The sequence below is a fragment of the Sinocyclocheilus rhinocerous genome, unplaced genomic scaffold (genome assembly GCF_001515625.1).
Source record: "Sinocyclocheilus rhinocerous isolate Xijiao unplaced genomic scaffold, SAMN03320098_v1.1 scaffold1185, whole genome shotgun sequence".
NCBI classification, from domain to species: domain Eukaryota; kingdom Metazoa; phylum Chordata; class Actinopteri; order Cypriniformes; family Cyprinidae; genus Sinocyclocheilus; species Sinocyclocheilus rhinocerous.
Window position 1 is genome coordinate 410,381 of NW_015627555.1, and position 16,932 is coordinate 427,312.

General features: G+C 36.5%; 1 protein-coding gene across 1 annotated transcript in view; it reads left to right on the forward strand.

The window, feature by feature from the left end:
- The first annotated feature begins 2,808 nt into the window (after positions 1–2,808).
- LOC107731105 (gap junction gamma-1 protein-like) overlaps positions 2,809–16,932 on the forward strand; it is a 37,390-nt gene continuing 23,266 nt past the window's right edge. The window contains exon 1 of the mRNA XM_016542098.1: positions 2,809–3,479. The gene's annotated coding sequence lies outside the window, so the exon portion shown is untranslated. The remainder of the gene's footprint in view (positions 3,480–16,932) is intronic.

Consider the following 16,932-nt stretch of genomic DNA (forward strand, 5'->3'; position numbering starts at 1 on the left):
CAACTTGTAGTCTTTATTTAAAAGAATAAAATAGCTATAATTTTGAGTTAGAACAGTTTGCAAGAATGTGATTTATAACACAATGAGGATGTAAAAAGCAAGTGAGTAGTTGAGTTTTCCTGTTTGTCCCAGTTAGCAACCACCTTTTTCAAAACAAGTAAAAGCTTTAAAAAAAATCACAAGTTGGTATTACTGATGTATTTATTCCATATTTACTTGTTCTATTTTTTTTATCTGTGTTTTTGTCCTGTCACTGTCATTCTGTTGCACTGTGGAGCTTCTGTCACGAAAACAAATTCCTCGTATGTGTAAACATACCTGGCAATAAAGCTCATTCTGATTCTGATTCTGATTTATGTTGTAGAATAAAACATGAAAATATCTTGAGCTTGTGTCCAAGGGCCCCCTAAAATGCTTTTCATATATGAGATGCGCATTAAACGCGGACACACAAACGGTTGCCGTTTACGGTGTTTATAACCACGACAGCCATCTGCATGTCCGCGTTGAACGTGCTTCATCTGTATCCTTGTAGTAAATGAAAATATCATCTGATGCATCTGAAGCTGTAATTAAATATTGAGCAACAGTGCATATTATCCTAGGCTATATTTATTGTTTTAACTGCCGCTTACTCGTTTATGAAAAGAACCTAATAGAGGGGACGCATAAGCAGTTACTTTTTTGGTTGATATAATCATTGGTGTGTAAATGTATCATTTCCTTTTCATTATTTTTTCAGTTTCATTTAAATTTGTAGTTAAAATAAAAATAAATGTATTTTAAAGTTTAGAATTAGACAGCCTTTGGAGATCCCTAGCTGGCACAGGCTTAAGCTGGTAACTCATCAGTGGACTTTCCTAGTCAATAGAGGCTATATTTTTTACACTTTTCTCATTCTCACTAATTCAAGTTTTTATATGAATGAATCTCTGAAGGGAACCAACTGTCTTTAGAAAAGTTTCGATGGCATTTTCATTTTATCTGTTAAAGTAGCGTTTATGAGGGGAGAGCTGCTTTGTGTTCTGCTGTTACCGGGAAACTGTTATATTTCTGACGTTCCAAAAGCGCCTCCTGCTGGCAGAGAATGAATATGCATTTTCAATTATCCAGTCTGCAGTTTTTGTTCAGACCAATGCGAAGATCCACCCACATAACCCCGTTTTAAATGAATATGATAATTTATACTTCTGACTCATCTTTTTTCTTAAAAAAATGGTTTAAAGGCTCAATTGTGAGGTTTATCATTTTATAATTTATTTTGTTTTTTGTATAAACATATCTCAACTGTAAATCAATTGCTATTTCGTGGTCTATAACATGAAAGAAAGCTATTATAAAATGTAGGCCTACGTGAAAAATCTAGAAACATTGGACACAACTGTGGGGCACCATTGTGCAGCAGCAAGTATTACAACAAAAAAGGTGTTTATGTAAATGTGTGCAAATATATAGGGCCCCATTTCTATATTTTGCCGGGGGCCCCCAAATCACTCAATCCGCCCCTAGGAAAGTTGATCCTAAACACAGTGGAAAGGAATTGCTAGCAACAGGTCTATGTTTTAGAGGAATTAAAAGAAAATGTAATACTGTTAAAATATTGGTTATGATGACTACAATATCATGATATTCAATTAAATTTTGTCATAATGTGTATGAAAAAAGTTTTAGATCTTAACTCTGGCATTTTACATTCACAATGGAAAAAAAGTTTCTTCTAATGAGTTGTGGCTGTCCGATCATTTGTTCAATCAAATTGACTGACTTGATGTGACATTGTCACCATCTTGATCCGACAGCTCAGTGTTACCTCTCTACCAACGACTCTTCTCCTTTTCTACAAGCTGGAGTGAGAGGACACCAGGGATTTTCTGGCAGACTCCACAAGATGATTTGACAAACAGAAGTATTGGAGCTAGCACTTTGTGCCACTTCAGGCTGTTTTTGAGCACCATATGCCGAAAACCCTGCTCTACAACAAAACCACCCAGAGTACAAAAACTTTGGGAGCCTGATTTCACCCTACTTCCCAGTCACAATATGGGAACAGTTTGATAGGATCCATGCCATCCTAGCAACATAATTATTTCATGCTCCTGGACTCTAACCAACCTAAGCCATGCCATCATTTGACAAGTGAGAAAGGGGGGAGGGGGAGAGACAGAACACAAAGAAAACAGAGGGAGAGAGAGAGAGATGCCTCTGGTTAGGAGGAAACCCCATTTTCAATGTCACTGTGTGTATAAGATGTCAGCCTGTGCACCTGAACCAGTCAGCCTGTCAAAGTTCCTGTCAGAGTGCCTGCATGTCAGAGTTGAAAGCAGATGGAGAGGTTACAATGGCTCGTTCAGACGGTTTCAGGGTAAGAACAATCAACTCAAATTTTGGATGAGGGTATAGGGCTGGGCAGTCTTGCTTAATTAAGTTGAAGGGGCGATGTGAATAAGACTTCAGCTTTAATAAGCAATAAGTTCTCTGATAAATGAGTGTAGGAAGCAATCATAAAAAGTTTTTTTTCTGTTTAAAAGTGAAAAACCAATCCAATGTCCCACGTTTTGCTTTATTTTCTCTTATATTTCACAACTGAGATTCTTAAAAATAGGCCATTGTTAAATCTGTCAATTTATTGACATATCCATTTTATAAGTACATTTTTAAGATATCGAAATATTTATAAAACAAAATAGCTGAACAGTAAGTTAGCCCAATGGCTTTTCATGGCCAAAGAAAATCATGCATGAGAGCGTCAAGTCAATCTTCCTTCGCCGTTTGTGAACGTCAGAAATTCTTCTTGTCAGTGTGCAGCCATCCGTCAGGCTTCCCCTTCAGTGTTAATACGCCGTAACATCCCTCAGACAATGTCGTGCACTTTCGCCTTTCCCCATGATAAACAACCAAAAAAGTCGCTTGGGTGAGCCGTGGAAGCAGTCATTGTTTCCCAACCTCCCCACGAGGACGGAGACGAGGCGCGGACACAGCTTGAAATCGTAGCCATTTATTGTTGACAGTTAGTAGAATGTCTAGTTCACACGTGTTCACTGCAATGGGTGACTTTAGGCGCGCGACTGAAAATGACACTGCAAGCGCGCGAGAATATTTCTCCAGGTAAATACGGGCACGAGACGAGCTCGCGCAAGACGCGCCGAAAACGAATTCAACGGGGAGTGTGTATCGGCAGTGATTTCTTCGTAATGACTGAATTTATCCAGCTCCAATTTATGAATAGAACGGCAGACTGCAAGCAAACATTAACAGCACTCGCAGTACATGGTAAAACAGCGTTTGTTACCGAGAAGTATGTTAAAATTGGACAGTTTCAGTCACGCTCTGAGGTCTCGTGAAGTCTTTAACGGTGACAAGACAGAGGCGGAGGCGAGTCCGACAACGGAGGACTTGGGCAGCGATTAAAATTCTAGGACCTTCCGTCGTTTGACCGGGCATCCTTCTCCTTAAAACAACCATCACAGACTCGCAGAGCGGTAAGAGTCATATTTGTGTTTTACTAACAAGATATTGTGTGTAGAGAAAGGCACGTGCGCGTGAATGACAGAACTGGAGCGCGTTACCATATTTTGGCGAGGTTATTATGATAAATATCAATCATACTTAATACTTAAATGAAGGACAGTTACATGTACATTTGTGTAAAAAGCAGCACATTGATAGTGTGGGAACAACTGTAAAACGTTATCGCGCTCAGGAGCGCAAGTAATGACACTTATCCGCGCGTTTGGTTCAGCGTTTTTTTGCTGACAGAAACAAAACGTCATTACAGACTTCACATTTTCTGCTTGCATTGCTTTTGCTCGGTCTTAACAAGGCAAAGCTGAAATAGAGGATTTAGGTTAGATTTTAGTAAAGGTGCTCTTTGGTTTCGTTGTGAACCAAAGCGTTGACTCCTGAAGATATTGGACGTGTTTCTTGCTCTTCACTTTGTGTAGCATTCATGTTTTATGTATTGATCACTAACCTTAAAGTAGTTCAACTCTTCTACTAAGTAGTTAATAAGACAATAATATATTTTTTCTCGTACTTTTCTTTTTTTCTCTTCCTTTCTCTTCTTCTTTCTTTCTGTTTCTTATTATTTCTATAATGGATAACATAAAAACAGCTAAAAAAAAGTTATGATTGAAAGCAGGAGATACTTGTTAAAGTCACCCTCAATAAAGAAGGAAAAACTCCAGGAAAGTTCCTCCCTCACTATTGTCAGATTGTACTCTGGGATCAAATAATGTTCATAAAATCATCTTTGTTTTAGAGAGGATTGTTCTTGCAATCGTGGAATGGCAATTAAATGTATTTTTTCTTTTTTTCATTGCTTTCATAGTGTTTGTGTTTATTCAGTGTTTGGTCTGGGTCTGTCTGTTTAATGTCTGCTAAGCGGACACCATGTTTTCCAGTTAAATGTACACTGTACTGTACTGTAGTGCTGTTCGGCTCACTGCTCCACAGCAACAAGCTTTGCAGGTATTTGTCACAGTTTTGCACCAAAACATCTGATTAAAGCAATTAGCTGATATTAGAGCATAAAGTATTTCATTAGCAGAGGTGAGATGGTGCGTAAAGGCACAAAATACCTCTTGTATGTTTTTACTACCATTTTCTAGCATTTGTTTAATATTTTCTGTACTGTAATATTTTAAAAACAATGGTTAATAGGATTTAGTGCAACTATTAGTCAAATTTAAAAATTCATATCAGGCAGATAGACAGTCAAGAAAATTACAACCCAATCAAAACCATCAAAAACATTCCCAGAACAGTCCAGGTATTTTTACCATGATGTCTATAAGCTCGAGAGTGATACTGAAGTAGTCCAATGTAAGTTGTAGATACTTTTTCATTTTTTTAATCATACATTCACTCAAAGATTGCCTACTCCTCCATTCTGCGTTCTCTGTCTTCTTTTGCGAAGTTGCGATGTAGGTGCCTTATGTTTTGATTTCTCAAATGCATCTTGTTTGAAAATATTCTTATATTATATCTTAATGATAAAAACATAATCATGAAAAGCTTGACAAGTTGATTGCCCAGTGATTAATTTATAGCTCTGATGGGCTTGCAAACTTTAATAATGCCATGTTAGGTGTCAGTGAGTTTAGAAAAAAAATCATATACAAAAATAATGTATTTAAAAATATTTGGGTGTTTCTTTTACTTCTGGTGCTTTAATGTGTCAGAAATTTGTATTACGTTTTGTATGTGTATAAAAAGATAGATGGATAGATAGATAGATTTTATCTATATTTTATCTAATATTTTTATCTATCTATCTATCTATCTATCGATCTATATATATATATATATATTGTTTTAACCTTGTACTCGACCCAATGAAAACTTGTACCCGACCCAGTGAAAATTGCAAGTTTAATTGCAGGTTTAAAATGGATGATATAAACAAACAATGCAATAAAAACATATTTGAATATTTATTATTGTGTGAAAAATGTCTTAAAACATAAAAAATAATTGTTTTTTTGGATTATCATTAATATATTAATTATATTAATATAATAATATTATCATTTAAAGAATTTACCTAACTAGTATGAATGAGTAATTATATAAATAAATTATATAATTATGTTATATAGTATGTGATATGCATACAGACACAATGGCATGTCAAGACACCCACTTTCACGCACACACCTATCCTATTTTCTGTTCATCGGTTTCTGTTAAACTGTTTCATCTCAAGTCTATCATGCAGATCTGTGTGAGACAATAGTGTTTCTATGTGATTTATTAATGCATGCACACAGTAGACATTTGGACTTTACAGCAGAAAGAAAAATAGTAAAGAAAGGGATGGAAATTGCGCTTGCCTGGGTGAAAGAGCGATGAGGAGCACATTCTGCCTGGCATGCAATTACACATACGCTCATGCACTCTAAAGTCCAGGAGCCTGATCTGAGGAACCTGGCCTGTGTACAGCTTTCTAATGTGAACATACACACACGCACACATACACACACAAAGAGACAAAACAGACTGCTTCGTTACGGCTGGTCAAGGCCAGTTTTGACCACCCAGATCGAGGCAGCATCAGATAAGTGGGGAGGCTCTGAAGCCTTTCAGTAAGTCTGTCAATCTGTTATCCATATGGACATTCAAATGAATGGTATGAATGGTGGCAAACATTGAACAATAGATTTTTAACATTTGGCAACCACAGTCTAAGCAGAACCTCACCCATACTCACAGTATAAAGAGAGTCTGTAATGATGTATTATGTGAGTTTTTGTGTTTGTACTCATGTGTTTTCTACAAAGGAGTGCTGTCCTTATCTTCATGATGATTCATAATGACTCCATAATTCTTATAATAACCTTAACCATAGACGCAACATGTTTTTTATGTGTGTGTGTGTTTGTGTGTAGTTATAGATCCTCAGTGACATTCCCAGTGGGAAGGAGTCTCATGTGATTCTTTTCTTCCACACAGCTCAGTGCCGAAGTGAACCTTTGCCATCCAAACACACACAGACACACATGTGAGTGTGCATTCTCAGCTTCTGTGGCTGAGTGAGTAAATCTGCAGTCAGTATTAATGCTTTGTGACAGCGAGAGATGACTGCAAAGACAGGACACACCGAGACAACAGAGGCCACATAAAACACACACACACACACAAAAGTAATCCTGATTTACAGCTTTCCCTCCCATGGCCTGCCCAACATCATCTTTTTCAAAACTTTCTCTTTCTCATGCACAAGTCTCTGGTGACACATAACCTGTGTCAGACAAGTACATGGGCTCTGTTGACCCAGTCAGGTCTGGGTCCTGTCAGAGACAGACAGAGGAAAACAGGGTAAGAAATACTAAGGAAATCTATTAGGTTGCAGACTCTGGTCTCCATTTCTTCCTCTCTGACTCTCTTGCTTGGGAGTGTAGAGCAGAGATCTTATGCCCAGTTGGAGGCATACCAAGCAGGACATTTTGCAATACTGATAGTTAGGGCCTGTTTACACCTGGTCACTTAATGTGTTTTTTTTTTGTGATTGGATATCTATCTGATTTGTTAAAATGGTTCCACTTACACTGGGCCACATAAATGTGTCTCTGCAAAACGGATATAATTCCGATCTTCAATATGAAAATCACGTTCACGTCAATGAAATCAACAGATATGCACTGCATTTTATTAATCATCAGTTAATTTTTAAGATCAAAGAGAATAGGAGAGAGTGCAGCATCAGCACTCGTGAGATAATTTAGTCTCACTACTTTTAATGAAAATGATTATATGTTGAGCATCTGCAACTTACTTTCAGTTTCATTTGCGGAAGTTTGCATGTAGGCTTGCTGAAGAGATACCCACTACTCATCTGCGGCAATGTGTGTTGCATTAACGCTGTCATATCTGACTATAACATGTCATATGGCCTGTAACACTGTCTCGTATTAATTTTTGGAAGGAGTAAAACATTTTGGGAGGAGTAAAATTTACATATGTGGTTTCAACAACCAGATGCATTTACACTTGTCCAATTTCATTTGGAATGTGTCCCAGACCACCTCCTGAAGTGGTTTGAGTGATCGGATTTAAATCCGACTCAAAAGCATTCAGAGGGCATTTACAGTGTACACAAGGTCTTTTCACGATTGGATAGCTATCCGATCAGAGAAAACGCATGAAGTGACCAGTTGTAAACAGGCCCATAGTGACAATTTGATGATATCCCATTGTTTCCCCAGTATCTGCAACCCTGCCTTTACTTAAACAGTTTTTGCAGTGCTGCACAATGTATAGTACTATGGCAACATATATATATATTTTTTGTGAGTTTTCCATCTGAATTGAATGTGATAGGAAAGATGGTCCTTCCCAGTTTTTTGTTTTTAATAATAAATATTTAATATTTTTAAAATAATACAAAATATTAGGTAAATAATAAATGTTAATATAAAACTAATAAACATGTAAGTTTAAAATGATAAATGCTAATCTAAAATTTTACATTAAAACTGATAAATGTGTTTATTTCTTTATGTTGAGGCCAGTGGGAAAATAGCAGGGCAAGTATAAATCTGAATTACTGGTCTTACTGGGCCAGTAGAAAAATCCTTACTCTTATGCTCTGACAAACACAGTAAATAGACAATAAATGTCTTTTTGTTGGGTTGTCTTTGCTGGCTGTAAGCCAAAAAAAAAAGGCCGACATGACCAATGTAGTCTGATTCATGAATAAATGACTCCCTTGTTTTGGTCCTGTTGTTGAATCAGACAAAAAGTCTCAGACAGTCATTGATTTAAATCAGATCATTAACTAATTACTTATTAAATCTATCAGTTATTGAATTAACATCTGACTTGAGTGGATGATTATGACAACATGTTAAAGATACGCATTTATTTTAATAAAAAAAATCAAAAACATGTCTAAAAGAAAAATATTGTATTGTTTAGTACAGGGTTCCTCAAATCTTGCCCTGGAGGGCCAGTGCGCTGCAGAGTTTAGCTCCAACCCTGATCAAACTCACCAACCTGTGATTTTCTAATGATCCTGAAGACATTGATTAGCATGCCCGGGTGTGTTTGATTAGGGTTAGAGCTAAACTCTGCAGGAAAGTGGATCTCATGGGCCAGATTTGAGGATCCCTGGTTTAGTATGTACTTGGGCTGTCTCTTCTAGCTAAACACTTCCTTTGACAATAGAGGTAGTTATTCTTTTAATTTACAGCTAGAGTAAATCAACAACAAAGTACAAGTCAGAAAAACAAGCTGTTCTTGCACTTTCTATTTTTTTATTTTTTTATTTCCATGTGATCTGTTTCTCCTTTCCGTTCACCTCTAACTCTGATCCTGCCACGAGCGCAGTGACAGACCCCTTGGTTACATCATCAACACGAAACATGAGTCCTCCAACACAGGTCAGAAAGTATTAGACTGACTGTGTGTGTGAGAGAGAGAGAGAGATGTCCTTGTTTCCTGTCTTTCCCCAAGTCATGTTCAGAGGGGGTATCGTTCACCCATGGCTGGGTTTCCATGGCCACAAGGACTGAGCCAATCAGAGCGCAGGGCCACCATGTGCTCCAGACGAGGAAAAAGCCCGCCGGCGACACATATGCTAGCGTGCTAACGCTAACCCAGCAACTTTGCGTCTGCTCCACGGCTCTTCCTCCTTGGCCTTCTCTTTCATTTCGATCCCCTCTGTCCTTGATTCTTAAATCTCTCTTTAGTTTTAAATAGCTTGATGTATTTATAATGTTTCCCCTTATGTTGTCACTTTTCTTCTTCTTGGTTTCTTCCTAAGGCAAGACATGAATAATGAGGGGAAAGGAAAGATGGACAGAAGTAGTGGAAACAAGGCAAGTGCCCCTCAGACAAACAACCTTTAACTCAGCCTTTAAAAATAGAAAATGAGGTGAGACGTAGGAGTTTCTCCTACTTACAAACATTGTTGATTTATATTGTCTGACGGAGTGTTTATACTGTAAGACTGTGTAAGGTAAAGAGGAATGAGAGAAAAAGAAAACATTTGCCAGAGGATTTATTGCAACGTAGAGGGCAATTCCTGTAAATAATTTTTTCAGGCCAACAACTGAATTTTCCTATGGTTTAATGCGCTCTAAACTGTAATGGAATTGCATTGTTTGCCTTTGGGAATGATTGTGTCCGTGGAAATGGAATTCCATTGTTCGAGTCTAATCTCAGTTTTTATTCAGACATGGTTTTCATTTACTGTGGAATCATCTGCAGGTATGGGATTCGTCAGTGGAGGAACACATATCTGCTGCGCTCGCTCTCTCAAATGCGCATTCTCGCACATACCTTGATCAAAGGCTTAAAGCTCAGATTTTGGAGAAATCCCCTCTTTGGCAAGTCATCGTTTCCATGGAGACTAAAATATTTCTCTTTTACTCATTCTAAGCTGTTTCTCTCTTCATGGTACTATTATGTGTTTCTTCTTTTCTCTTCCTCGTTTCACTGCAAAAATTATTTTCTTACTCAGTATTTTTGTCTTGTTTTCAGTACAGATACCCAAATGAAGTATCTTTATATCTTAAATGTAGCCTATATCAAATGACAATACATTCACTTGAGATGTGAAACATAAAGATACATTCTTGAGATGTGACTCAAAAAAAAAAATCCAAATTAAGTGACTTTATGCTTAAAACAAGAAAAAAATTTGTTCTGCCATATGAAGTCTCACCTCACTGGCAGATATTGTCTCTTGTTTTATGTATATTTTTAAGTATTTCAGAAAAACAATAGCCAAGTAATTTTGCTTCTCAAGTAAATGTACACAAATTTTTTTTATTTACTTTTTTAAATTTAACATTTTTGAAATCGAAAGACTGAAATAGTATTTTCTTTAAAACATACTCAAGTAAGCTTTGTTTGTTTTTTTTACAACTTTGAAAAATAATATATTGGGGCAGAATATATTGTCATAGTGCAGTCTTGCTGAATTTGCCTCCAAAGCAAAGCCTTGGTTGTGGACCCTCACTAAATCTTTACTCCATCGTGACATAGTGAACACAACCCTGTTTAAAGCTTTAGTACCACCTCCAGCATAGCACGTAACGTAATCATTGCTCAGAAACATAGGTTTTATACTCCGCTAGTTAGGTACATCAGAGGTACATTTGAGATTCATGTTATTTTAAGTGTAAATTAAATCTGTTTCGGCTGACCACTTGTGATCTGATCAACTGAGACAGATGTTAATAGCAGGTATAGAAAGCAAGAAAGGCTGGAATGAAGAAATGAATAGGAAGGCCAAATAACAAAAGGGTGATAAGGCGCAGAGAGAGTGAGCATGAAAAATAGAGATAATGAGGTGATCTGAGGTAATATTCACAGTACCCCTGAGTTAATTCACTCCCTGTGTGTGCTGATTAATTATGTGTGTATGTGTGTGTTTACAGCATTGTTTCCTGCATCACTATTCAGCGGCAGTCCTGGGGCCCATTCTTCGTACCTCGCTTAATACATCTGAGATGATTTGAAAGATGCTAGATCTTCTAATCGTGATAACTGATCTCTGGCTAATTTGGTTCTTCAAACGAATTTGCGGATCTGATTAAAATATCTGGATTAAGTTGTCTAAGATTACTGCTCGTTCTCGTGTTCCCCGTAAAGGGCAGGTGTATCGATTCTTGAGACCATGATCAGCAATGCAGCGATTGGCTGGCGGCAAGACAGCAATGTAATGACATCATATAATTAAAAAAGACACCTGACGAAAAAAACGTAACAAATTTCTGGACCTTTATAAGGATTTTTAAAAATTATTTTTTTATTATTATAATTTTTTTTACATGATTCCGATTTATTTATATTCACGATTTCTAATATTTGTACAGGCTTTACATTTTTATTTCAATGTTGTAATTAGCAATTCATGTAATTTTATCTTCGAAGCAGATTTGTTATGTGACAGCATTAATTAAAGTTTCTTAAGGGTCAAGATCAAGTTATCTGCATCTCCTGCGCTCCATCAAGCCACTCCCATAATAGCTGTCACCACTCAAATTAATGCACGACTCTACATTATCTGTATAGCATGTGTGTAAGACTCGAATACAATTATAAAGTAATAATTTTATTACGAATAAATCTTTCAGTTGTAATAGAGTAGCAGTGGCTGGGACAGATTTTAAATATCATTTCCACCAAAGATGCAATCTAATCCTGTTTACATGAAATAAGCCTGCTCCCGAGCAGGTTTAAGCTTACGGACCTGTTGCTATGACAGCAACTCCGGGATGAGCTTCGAAGAACCAACCAATCCAAGATCATGCCAAATCGTCAACAATCAAATCCAGCTAACTGAGTTAGCCACGAACGAAGAATGGGCCCCTGCTCCCCGACAAAGGAAAAAATATATTACCCAGTTTGTGTGTTTGCAGTCTAAGTTGAATGTGATGAGATTTTAAGAGTAGCTCAAGAAAAATAATACAAAGAGGATAAGAAACAATTCTTTTTTGGCAGCATGCAAAAATACTGTGCTCAAACACAGTCTCATTCATAAACTAATGACTCTTTTTAGCCACTTCTTATTATTTGAATCAGTCTAATGAATTACATATTGAATTCGTTCAAAGGTTTTAGGTCAGTAATGTTTTTGAAAAGTCTCTTATGCTCACCAAGGCTGTATTGATTAGATTAGTCTTCAGTGTCACATGGTCCTTCAGAAATCATTCTAATATGTTGATGTGCTGCTTAATATTTTTGTGGAAAGTTCAAAAGAACAACATTTATTTGAAATAGAAATCTTTTGTAACATTATAAATGTCTTTAATCAATTTAATGCATCCTTGCTGGGAAAAAAAATGTACTGACCCCAAATTTTTGACCAGTAGTGAATGACCATGTGTTAAATATACACATTAAAAGATTTGTTGTATTTTAAGAAATATCATTAAAATTAAGCTTTATCACACTGCTGTTCATGCATGTTTTATTGCCAAATTCTAAAATATATAGAAATATAACACATTTATGATGATTTTATAACATGTTGATTGACTGCAGCAACATTTTTTTTCTCTATTTTGTCTCATCAGCCCTGCTGTGGAAAAATTCATGGCCTTCTCAGGTCAGTAGCCATTGTACAGTGCAGTTCATAAATTTCCTCATTTAGTTTTTACGGATCATTTAAACAATGTCTGTTTACGTCATTCTGTATGCATAATACAAAGGCATGATGTTGCAATCAGAAAAAATAATGATCTCATCATTTAGTAAGAGAACACTGAGCCGTAGGGGTTTAATCCTGTGGGCTCTGAACACCGATACTTGGGCAGTATTGTAAGCAATTTAAACTAAATCTGTAATTAGGAGATGATGGATCATAAACATAATGTCAAATGCTTGCATGTGTATCATTACAAGAGGATTATGTTTATTAATTATTATATTTACCATATTAATACTTTCAGACATTGTGGGCTTTCCAAATTCGAGCCACCAGCTTGTGTACCAGTGTGTGTATTTAAGTGCGTTTGTGTAACCGGTAACGATTATCGCTTTGATTCTCATCAATTTAACAGCAGTCTAATAAAGACAAAAGCTCCGGAAATGACAGCAATCAATACCATAATCTCTGTAAGTGTTTGTTTGTTTGTTTGTTCTTGATATTGCACAATCCTTTGCATCATGAGCCATTTTCTCCAATAGCAACACCTGTGCGTTTGTGTATATATATTTTTTACATGCATGTATTAGAATTAATATTAGATCATACTCACAAGTAACTGTTGTTCCTCCTGGCTGATAAGACTACAGTATATGTCTAAAGTGGCTGAATAATGATCAGAGAGGCAGAATGGAGGTCAGGGTGGAGCAGCAGATGATAATGGATGTCTAGGGTGAGATAGAATGATAAAGATGAAGGTTGTGAGCAAGGTCCATAATATGTTCATAAAAAATTATTCTTGAGCATCAAATCGTCATATTAGAATATGAAGGATCTGAAGGATCATGTGACACTGACGACACACCATCACAGGGATAAATGATGTCAAAATATATTAAAATAGAAAATAGTTGTTTAAAATCTTATATTTTATAATTGAATATGACTGTTTTTACTGTATTTTTATCAAATAAAATGCAGCTTTTGGTGAGCATAAGAGACTTCTTTCAAAAACATTAAAATATCTTTTAGACCCCAAACTTTTGAACGATAGTGTATAAACTAATGACCAATTAATTATGTTGGATTTCACAGTGTAATGCATGTGGGTATCATTTTGAGTGTTTTTGGTCTGAACTTTTGTTTTGCTGCAATCTCTTTTTTTCTTTTTTCATTCATCAATTCATATTTTTTGCTGAATGCACAGCCTCTTGAGATGCGCTTACACTGGTCATTCACTGTATCATCAATAGATGCCTGTCATGAAACAATAGGAAACTGGACTTGGAAAGTGGGTGCATAATTGCAGGGTTTTGGGGAAAGTGTAGTGTCTATAATTTGATTTACGCAGTTCAGTTGAGAAGCTACCAGTCCAGCAAACATGCTTTGCATAACCCCCAAAAATCCTATTTGATGGAAAAGATGGTCAAGGTGGGAGGAATAGGATGGATGAAGTTAACAGTGACACACAGGCGCAGATGAACAGATAAATAAGGGAAGAGAGAGCAGAGAGAAAGAAGGGATTGGGGGAAGGGCTGCTGGGGAGATTAATCCCATTCACCCTTTTACATGGACACATATATACACTGTCTGTGATCATTTCTCAAGAATTTTCTGTTTTAAGATGATTCATGTATATGTGTATGATGTGTTTGAGGATTGTGGATGTGAAATACTGGCCTTTTCTGTGTACTGTGCATGAATGTGAGCAGTGCGTATTGTGTATGTAAATGGCTGTAGCGTGTGTGTATTCAGAACAGTCTGTCTCTCTTCCCTCAAGTCATTTACAATTTCTGCATGGTTTGATGAATATGCTCCAGTGTTTGTGTGTATGTGTGTGTTTATATAGATACATGAAAGAGCGAGAGCGAGGTTTGGTTTGACCTCTCTGTTTTAAATATACACTACTATCTTCGCCCATGCTCTGTCCGCTCTGTGCTTAAAAGCTTCTCTGCAGGCCACTTGTTTTTTTCAGTAGAGTACATTACCATTCATAGAAATGCTGGGCAACATTATTATTGCATTAATTTATAAAAATGCTCCTCTGGAGCACTTGTGCTGGCATTCTCCTCTTGCCTCTGGATTGCCTCTGTCACCTCACTGCTGTCTTACCAATGGACTTAGCAGCTGTACGACAGAGCTTCAAAAAACCGCCTGGATGCATAAAGTGTGTGTGTGTGTGTGTGTGTTTTCTGTTTAAATAATGTGAATTATGCCATTTAAATCTTCTGCCTGAAATAGCTCAGCTGTAAAGAGCAAACTGCCTTAGCTGTGTTTTCCAAAAACACACACACACACACACACACACACGTACACACACGTCCAAAGTGTAATAATTGTGAAGCTAGTTATTTTGAACCACAAGTGCACTACTGCTCTTGTAGCATTTATTTGTAATTGTGTGTGTGTGTGTGTTTTGTAACAATGTAAACATCTTTCCTTCACTTTTTAAATTTAATTCATCCTTGCTGAATAAAACATTTCTTCTTAAACCAAACTGTTGAAGGGCAGTGTACACTGAATTAAAACTGACAACTTCATATTTACATTTCAGTGGCAAAACATCAGGGATTATGAAAGAAATGCTTTGAATAAAAATTAGGGCTGTCACTAACGATTATATTGGTAATCAAGTAATCGGTCGATTATTCTGACGATTGAGTCATCGGATAATTTTTTTTGTGGTAATAAAAATAGACCTAAGCAGATAATAGACATAGACATTAATCATTAAAAATGACTTAAATACATATAGTAAACTTAAAAACATATAGTAAGAACAATATAATCATAACATTATGTATTATAACAAATGCCTGCAGAGGATGCCAACGGCCTGACGATTGTTTTTACACTTTACAGCGCGATCTAATCCTTGTTTAATATTGACTAAACAACATTTAATTAAAATGTCCACTTAATCTTTAATATTTGGCCGCTTCTTTATAATAGAAATGCTAAAGCCACTGTCAATTTTTGAACGAACATGTGAACATCAAAAAAATGCAAACTCAGAGCGAGGGTTTAAACTTTTATTTTGAAGTTGCGATGAACAGTTAGCATATTTAGAAAGTTGATGCATTCTCCTGTGTTGGCATAGGTTTATAAATTATTTACCTTATAAATCTGATAGAATAGTGCACATCGTTCCCAAATTAACATTATAAGCAACTCAGACAGAATATTTAAAGATGGAGTTTAAGATGGTCCGTGCATGTAAATGATAACTGTTTGTGTGGAGCAGCATTTACTGTGAGCCGCTCTGAGATGCACGTAACCTACACGCATATAAATAAAGCGCATATTAAACCTGCAGCGCATACAGTATATTCATTTAATTGAATCACAGCCTTTGTGAATTCACAATAGCACTATGCTTTATTATGATTTTTAAATGGTTTTAATATTTCGTACAGCCTTACAAAATGGTCTAATAATGCTCTTCATGGATTCTCATCCGTGGAGTGTGCCACTTCCGGTATTTTGCCGGTTAATTGACACAGGTAAATTGCAATCATGGATTTTTTTTATAATTGTGTATGAGAATTTACTTGAGGAATCGTGACAGCCCTAATAAAATAAATATATAATTTGCAAAGATAAGGTTAATTTAAAGTGAATTAACACGGAATTAAGAGTATACAAATTTTCATTTTCATTTTTTGAAAGAAATATTAACAGTCCTTGACTCAATTTAAGTCGGATATAATATCTTGTGCACTAAATGAGTCAGTTGTTAACTCACTGAGCTGATTCAGTCTGACTGAATCAGACCATGATTCAGATTAGTGAAACTCATGAGTTTGATTCAGGCAGATTTGTGAACCAAATTCATTAAAAAGAACTGGCCTCAGAACCACATGTTTGTTTATCATGCACTTAGCCAGAATAATGTGAAAGACTGTTGTGTTGATTTCTTTTTATTACTTTGTGGCGCCATGTTTCTCTGATGGTCAACCAGTCTCTGTGAGTTCTCAACACAGCTTTATGCCCTATGTGTGATTTGCATCCAGCATCTCTTTCCAGGTAACGGCACTCCATTCACATAGTTGTGCAATGATACATTGTACACTTCCAGCTTCCCCCAGAGCTTCAGCAGGACATGCCAGTCTGTCTGTTTAATTAACAGTGTCTCTTAGGTGATTCTGCATATCAGACATACAGCAGCGGAACACAAAACACACCAAACATGTGTAAACGCTGGTGTGTATGTGTGTGTGTGACTCCTGTAGGGGATCACTAATCACTTTACCCCAACATTAGGTAAAACGGAGCAGATGTTCTCACACAAAAAGATCTTGAATTATCCTTAATGAGAACTTCCACTGCAACACCTC